This window comes from Bufo gargarizans, chromosome 5 (assembly GCF_014858855.1).
Source record: "Bufo gargarizans isolate SCDJY-AF-19 chromosome 5, ASM1485885v1, whole genome shotgun sequence".
Classification (NCBI taxonomy): Eukaryota; Metazoa; Chordata; class Amphibia; order Anura; family Bufonidae; genus Bufo; species Bufo gargarizans.
Window position 1 is genome coordinate 91885366 of NC_058084.1, and position 8723 is coordinate 91894088.

Consider the following 8723-nt stretch of genomic DNA (forward strand, 5'->3'; position numbering starts at 1 on the left):
TTTTCTAGACAGGTAGGTTAGATAATTATCTAATAAATCAATGAGAAATGAATATGTGTAATAATGTAATGATCAAAATGGTGAAAAATATTAAAGAAATAAATTATTTCTGATACCCTGCCTGCCTGTAATCTAATTTCATTCATATTAATAATATATTCTAAAAACTTTTATAACAAGAAGACCTCATATCTTGAGGACCCGTCGAGCCTACCATCAACACCCCCACATTCCAAGAAGACAGAAGACAACGATACATATCTCTGGAGAATGACTTCTCGCATTCTGATTGGTTGTTTGCCATGTTCAATACTACATTCTCTTTGAATGCTGTATGTGACTATATTGTAATCTTACAATATATTAACCTGTTTGGGACATAGGGCGTACAGGTACGCCCTGATGTCCTGGTACTTAAGGTCACAGGGCGGTTATATTAACCTGTTTGGGACATAGGGCGTACAGGTACGCCCTGATGTCCTGGTACTTAAGGTCACAGGGCGGTGATCGGAACAAGGTGCCTGCTCAAATCATTGAGCAGGCACCTTGGGTCAATGTGCGGGGGGTCCCATGACCCCCCCGTTTCGGCCATCGCCACAAACCACAGGTCAATTCAGACCTGCGGTTTGTGGCTTTTACTGTAGGTTGCGGAGGTGGGCGGCGGTGCCATTGGGTCCCCGTGCAGCTGTAGGTGGGATCCGATGGAATGGAAGGCAGCGTGATGCCTTCCATAGGCATCGGCGCTGCCTTCCGGTGATGAGCCTGTGAGATCCAGCCCCCTGGATCTCACAGGCCAGAAGCTGTATGAGTAATACACACTGTATTACTCTTACAGCCAATGCATTCCAATACAGAAGTATTTTCCATTAATACTTTCATTGTCTATTAATACAGTCCTGATCAAAAGTTTAAGACCACTTGAAAAACTGCAAAAAATCATATTTTACATTGTTGGATCTTAACAAGGTTCCAAGTAGAGCTTCAACATGCAACAAGAAGAAATGAGAGTGAGACAAAACATTTTTTGAGCATTCAATTAATTGAAAATAACGAATAAACTGAAACAGGCTGTTTTTCAGCTGATCCAAATTTTAGGACCACATGCCTTTAAAAGGCCAAAACTGTGCAAAGATGTGGATTAATTGTCATTTTCTGTCAGGTAGTCACACGTTGTGATGGCAAAGGCAAAAAAACTCTCCCTTTTTTAACGTGGTCGGGTTGTTGAACTGCATAAGCAGGGTCTCTCACAGCGCGCCATCGCTGCTGAGTTGGGACGCAGTAAGACAGTCATTTGGAATTTCTTAAATGATCCTGAGGGTTATGGAACAAAAAAGTCAAGTGGAAAACCCAAAAAAATGTCATCAGCACTGAGCCGGAGGATCCAATTGGTTGTCCGTCAAGACACTGCATGATCCTCGACCCAAATTAAGGCCCTTACTGGTGCTGACTGCAGCCCCATAACCATCAGACGGCATCTGAGAACTGAAGGGCTTCAATAACAAAAAACGTCATCAAAGACCTTGTCTCTTTGAAAGCCACAGAACTGCTTGTTTGGACTTTGCAAGAGAGCACCAAACAGGACAATCAAAGAAGGTGGAAGAAAAATTTTCTTCTCTGATGAGAAAAAATTTAACCTTGATGGTCCTGATGGTTTCCAACATTACTGGCATGACAAGCAGATCCCACCTGAGATGTTTTCTACGCGTCACAGTGGAGGGGGCACCATAATAGTCTGGGGTGCTTTTTCCTTCAGTGGAACAATGGAGCTTCAGGAAGTGCAGGGGCGTCAAACGGCCGCTGGCTATGTCCAGATGTTGCAGAGAGCATTCCTCATGACTGAGGGCCCTCGTCGGTGTGGCAACGACTGGGTTTTTCAACAGGACAACTCTACAGTACACAATGCCCGCAGGACAAGGGACTTCTTCCAGGAGAATAACATCACTCTTTTGGCCGATTCTGCGTGTTTCCCTGATCTAAATTTAATTGAGAAACTTTTGGGATGGTTGGCAAGAGAAGTTTACAAAAATGGAGAACAGTTCCAGACAGTAGATGGCCTTCGTGCGGCCGTCTTCACCACTTGGAGAAATGTTCCCACTCACCTCATGGAAACGCTTGCATCAAGTATGCTGAAATGCCTATCTGGATAGAGGATAAATATTTTAAACTTATGGAAAGAATAATTAATGACCTAGTTTGGGGAAGAAAACGTGTGAGACTCAAATTGGAATATCTATATAAACCTCTGGAGCAGGGGGGTTTAAACCTCCCTTGCTTTAAAGGTTATTTTTTTGCTGCTCAGTTATGGACATGCCATGAATGGCAAAATAGTACATTTTTAAAGAGGACCTTTCACTACTCTACAAACTAAAAACTAACTATACCTGTGGGCAGAGCGGCGCCCAGGGGTCCCCCTGCACTTACTAGTAAGTCTGGGCGCCGCTCCGTTCGCCCGGTATAGGCTCCGGTGTCTGCGCTCCCTCTGACTGATTTCTTGTAGGAGACGTGTCCCTTGCTGCACTGCTGGCCAATCGCAGCGCACAGCTCATAGCCTGGCTCCGCTCTGAACGCAAGTGTGAAAGTAGCCTTAGGTTCCGCACTTTTCTATCATTCTCCCCATCCTCCAGTCCCACAAGTATTATCCTGCTGCTCTCTGTGCTCTCCAATACCCCCAAATACTATCCAGAAGAAATAATAGTTCCAAAAAGATAGTTCCATAGTAATTGTGCTCCTCAAAGCCCCAACAATAATAATTCCCTTCTAGAATGCCCTCATTAGTAATATAGCCCCCTACAGTGCCCCTGTTATAGGACATATTAATTATTAATATTTGGGATTAAATATTAATAATTTTAATAAATAGGCAATTACTACTTACTCTGCCTACTTCCAAACTCTATCTCTCTGTTTCTTTACCTTCCTGAACTGCGTACTGAACTATAGTGGCGATTGAAAACTCTATATACCGTATTATGATTAAATACATTTATTAAAACAATACAAAGCTTACAGACCATTATTTTCTACTATGTATATATTTATACACATGAACTATAAATATATATATTTATACACGTTAAATATATATATATATATATATATATACATATAAGCAAAAAACGGAACAGCACCTCCTGAGACAAATGGCAGGTGCAAGCTACCCGGCAATAATACAGCAAACAAATAAAGTAACAGCACACCACTAAATGCACTAAGACTGAATGAACAGGTGAATGTGTGAACAGGGTCAAATACATGACCCAATACTTACTGCAAAGCAGTGAAGAAGCTCTTAGCGCATATTATTGATCAAAAATATGTCGGGACCACCTACCAGACGACAAGGTAGCATCTTATCAGGTGGGACCTACTCTAACATGGAGGGTCCAGCTCCATTTTCACTCTGATTAAAAACAACAAGGGGTGGGGGATGGGCGGGGAGTGCTAAGTTCCAAAGAGGATGCCTGGTCCTCTATAATATACATATAAGCAAAAAACGGAACAGCACCTCCTGAGACAAATCGCAGGTGCAAGCTACCCGGCAATAATACAGCAAACAAATAAAGTAGCAGTACACCACTAAATGCACTATATATATATATATACGGGGGCGTGGCCACTAAATATATATATATATATATGGGGGCGTGGCCTGGACTGGGAGCGCAAAGGCTGCTTAGCTCAAGAGCTTCCTTCAGGCATCTTGCAAAAGAGACTTATAAAGCAGTGTCTCAAAAAAAAACTGTAAGACTCCCACTCCACAAAAGATGTCCAAGCAGGGTAAAAAAGAAGCTCCTAAGCTTCTTACAGCTTTTTTACGATGGCAAGCAATGGCGCTCGTAATCCCGCCACCGCGAGACAGGCCGCACCCGATGGAGACGAGCCGCAACAAGAGAGGAAGGAGAAAGCACAGCTCAGTCCCACAGAATAATGCGGTACCACTTCTACCATAAGGTCAGATCATAGCTCAGGGGAACAAAGCCCAGGATCCTCTCCTTGCTCTTCCTCCGTGAGGGCCCTTGCTATGGGGAATAAAAGGAGCAGCAGATGTGCCAACAGTCCACCATCTTCTCAGCTAGAGTCACAGGAGTCCAGATTTGCTGTATTGCAAGACTCGCTTACGCCTGCCTCGGACACCGCCAGCCCTATCAAACAGAAAGCTTGGTGGGAGACTACATTATCTTTCTCTGCTGCGACACATAATCAGGAGGGGGGCCTCTGTTGAAATGCAGGAGGATGAACTCACCTTTACCACTACTAATCAGGCTGCCACCGAGGCCTTCATGATAAACGCCATGAGAGCATTAAGGCAATCTATCCAAAAAGACATTACACAAGCACTCACCAACATCTCAACCACTGTAGATGGCTTGGGAGAACGTATTGACCATATAGAAACAAAAATGGGGGAATTCTCCTTGGCACACAACAAACTAGTTGATGCTCACAATACCCTGGAGGCCATAAATGGTGGACCAAAAAGACCTCAACCGCCGCAACAATGTAAAATTATGCGGCATTCAGGAATCCATATCGCCAGCCAACTTGGCCAAATTTCTCCAGAAACTGATCATCACTATACTCCCCCATGCTACAGATACGGATGTAATTATTGAAAGGGACCACATTCTACAAAGCCTAAATCTCTCCCCAACTCAGTCCAGAGGGAAAACAAACCAAGCTGGTGTAGTGAGCTTCATTTATATTAATATAAGGAGATATATAACGCATGTTTGACCGCAGCACTTGGTTGATTAAGTGTGTGGTTGTGTAAGTGTGTGACTTAAGATTAAGTGACTTTAGATTCAGGGACTTCAGTGGGGGACTGCAATTAGACAGTTTCTTATTACTACATTATATTGTATTTTTCTCTTTTGTGGTTTAATCCCCATTTAGTATGTGTTGCACAATTGACAACGCAGTCCAGTGCGCATCTTGCATGATGTATGCAGTCCTGGAACAGCTGTTCAAGGGTGTATATCTTTGTTCAAGATGTGAGCAAATTGCGCATTTGGAATTCCAAATCGATTCTCTAAATGGGCAAGTTGCAACACTGAGAGGCATTGACAATTTGAAAAAGAGTTTGCTTCTCACCGAGCAAGCACTCTTTGGGGTAGATGAGTGGGAGGGTGACAGAGAGTAGGCTGAGGAAAGTGAGGTAGCTAGCTGGGTAACAGTTAGAAAGCGGGGTAGAGGGAAGAGTGCCAGGGAGGCTAGCCCTGATCTGACACACCCCAACAAGTTTGCACGTTTGGCAGATGAGGGAGATGTCAGTCCAGGGACGGCACTGCTGCAGCCGGACACTTCAGTCAGGGGAATGTCAGCTCCAGTAAGCAGGGAACCAGGTGAGCAGGGCAGGCCAGACAGGTGCTGGTAGTGGGAGACTCCTTTATTAGGGGAACAGATAGGGCAATCTGTCACAAAGACCGTGATCGCCGAACAGTGTGCTGTCTTCAAGGCGCTACAGTTCGACACATCGCGGATCGGGTTGACAGATTACTGGGAGGGGCTGGAGAAAATCCATCGCCCATGGTCCATATCGGAACCAATGAAAAAGTTAGAGGTAGGTGGAGAGTCCTTAAAAATGAATTCAGGGATTTAGGTCAAAAGCTTAGGGCAAGGACCTCAAAGATAGTATTTTCCGAAATACTGCCTGTACCACAGCCCACACAAGAAAGGCAGCGGGAGATTAGGGAGATTAACAAGTGGCTCAAAAACTGGTGTACGAAGGAGGGGTTTGGGTTCCTGGAGAACTGGGCCGACTTCTCTATCGGCTACAGGCTCTATCGTAGGGACGGGCTGCACCCTAATGGGGAAGGGTCAGCTGTGTTGGGGAAAAAGATGGCTAGAAGGTTGGAGGAGTGTTTAAACTAGGGAATGGGGGAGGGAAATTACATTATAGGAGAGGAAGATAGTGCAGATAGAGACCGGGGGCAAGGCAGTGGGACTGGGGGAGGAATAGAAGGAGGGACTAGAACAGTTCAGAAGGAAAGATGTAGGGTAAAAAATATACATAATCAAATGTACAGATGGAGTAGAGTTAACACTCATGTTTTCTGAGATTTCTGAGTTGTGTTATCTAATCTAAGCAAACACCTTCAATTGCTTTTCAATGGCTTTTGTCTCAAGATAACGCGTTGAGTTAAAAAATTTGAGTTAAGAGCAGGAGTGCTAACCCTGCTACATCTGTATGTATACTAATGCCAGAAGCCTGACTAATAAAACTGAGGAACTGGAACTAGTGATGTGTGAGGAGGACTATGACATAGTGGGAATAACGGAAACATGGCTGGATGATAGCTTTGACTGGACATTTAATGTACAAGGTTACAGCCTGTTTTGAAAGGATCGTCAAAACCGGAGAGGAAGGGGGAAGGCTTTTATGTAAAGTCCTGTCTAAAGCACACACTTTGGGAATATATAAGTGAGGGACATGAACATGTGGAGTCACTGTGGGTAGAGATACATGGAGCTAAAAAACAATAATAAAGTCCACAGAAAATCTACTACTAAACGAGAAAGACAAGGCGGCAAATGATAATGAGGTGGTTATTATTGGGGATTTCAACAACCCAGATATAGACTGGGAAACTGAAACTTGCATAACTCATAAAGGAAAGGTTCTTGGCAATAACTAAAGACAATTACCTCTCCCAAATAGTTCAGGACCCGACTAGAGGGACAGCCATACTGGCCTTAGTATTAACCAATAGGCTTGACAGAACAACAGATGTGCAGGTTGGGGGACAACTGGGAGGTAGAATAGCTGGTCCCTTTGTTAATCCTCCTTTTGTTAATTTCCCTATTTCGCAATTGGGAGTAGTTTCCAAAAAGGAACCGGGGGAATTTAGACTTATACACCATCTGTCGTTTCCAGAAAAAAGCTCACTTAATGACGAGGTGGATAAGTCTAAGTCCTGTGTGGAATATTCGTCATTTGATGATGCATTGGCTTTGGTGAGGTATTTTGGGAATAGGGTTTTCCTGGCTAAGGCGGATGTAAAGTCAACGTTTCGCTTATTGCCAGTTAGGCCGTCAGGATTTAACTCATTAAGTTTCCAGTTTGATGGGATATTAGAAGATTTTTTGTTTATTGGTTATTGTAGTTCTAGTCTATGTTCATAGTTGTTGTTTACATTTTTGGAAGTTTGTGTATTGTTTGTTGGTATCCCAATAGCAGAAGAGAAGACGGTTTCCCCCTGTACTTGTTTGGAATTTCTGGGTATAGTCATCGATACCATGAATATGGAATTTTGTTTGTCATTAGAAAAGATTGATGAGATTACATTTTTGTTGATTTCTTTCATAAGAAAAAAAAATGCACATTGAAAGAGTTGCAGTCGCTATTAGGTTCATTGAATTTCGCGTGCAGAATTATTTCAAAGGGAAGGGTTTTTTCCAAGCGTCTATACTTTGAGACTAGAGGTTAAAGTTCGCATATTAAGTTAAGTCGAAGTTTAAAAGATGATATGGCCATCTGGTTGGAATTTTTAGAAAACTATAATGGAGCTTATTGTTGGCAAGAGGAGTTTGCGGAAGTTGAAGCCCTGGGATTAGTTACAGACACAGCAGGGAGTTGAGGTTACGGTGCATATTGGGATGGTAAATGGTCGGCAGAGGCTTGGTCGGCTTCATGGATTAATAACGGAATAACGTGTAATATTGTTCTTCTAGAATTTTTTCCTGTCCTTGTCTCAATTGTCCTATGGGGAGGTTATTTTAAAAATAGATGGATTTTGTTCAACACTGATAATAAAGGTGTAGTATTCGCGATTAATACGCTATCGTCTAAGTGCGAGATAGTAGATAAATTACTGAGAAGTTATGTTTTATGCTGTATGAAACTTAATATTTGGGTTAAAGCTAAATATGTTCAAGGTAAATACAATGTCTTAGCGGATTCTCTATCTCGTTTCCGGTTTGTCAAATTTCGGGAGTTAGCACCAGAAGTGGATTTGGAGGGATTGCCGTGCCCTCGCCATCTATGGGATCAAATTTGGGATTGATTTCGGAGTCTATCAAACAGTCGGTTGCGCAAAGAACACGGGCTGCTTACGCAGCTGCATGGTGGGATTGGATATTATTTTCTAATCCATTGTCCAGTGAAGTTGATGATCTTGGTTGTGGTATGTTATTTATTGCTAGTCTTTTTAATAAAAACATGTCTTTTTCGTCTGTAGCTGGGACTGTTGCGGGATTCTCGTTTTTTCTGAAGATGTTTGGTAGAAAACCGCTGTCAGCTTATTTTCCTATTAAACAGATGCTAAAAGGTTATCGTAGGAGTTTCTCGGGTATTGATAATAGGAGACCGATATCTGTTGAATTGTTGAGGAGTTTATATGAAATTTTGCCTTCTGTTTGTTTGGATTCATTTGAAGTGTTGCTTTTTCGTACAAGTTTTTTTCTGGCCTTTTTTGCAGTGTTAAGGATTGGTGAATTAGTTTCTGCCAGTCATTCAGTGTCTTCTGGCTTAGAAGTTGATGAGGTTGTTTTAAAGGATGGTTTTGTTGAAATCTTTTTTGAAGCGTTCTAAAATGTATCAATTTGGGAGGGGTAGAATTATAAGGTTAAATGCTTGGTTGGGTTCTACACTTTGTTCAGTTAAAATGGTCTGTGCTTGCCTTGGCTTTCAGTTTGTCCTTCTGGGCCTGGTCCTTTTTTTAATGCATAAGAATGGTTCTCCTCTGACTAAGTATCAGTTTTGTTCAGTTCTTAAAGGGCTTCTG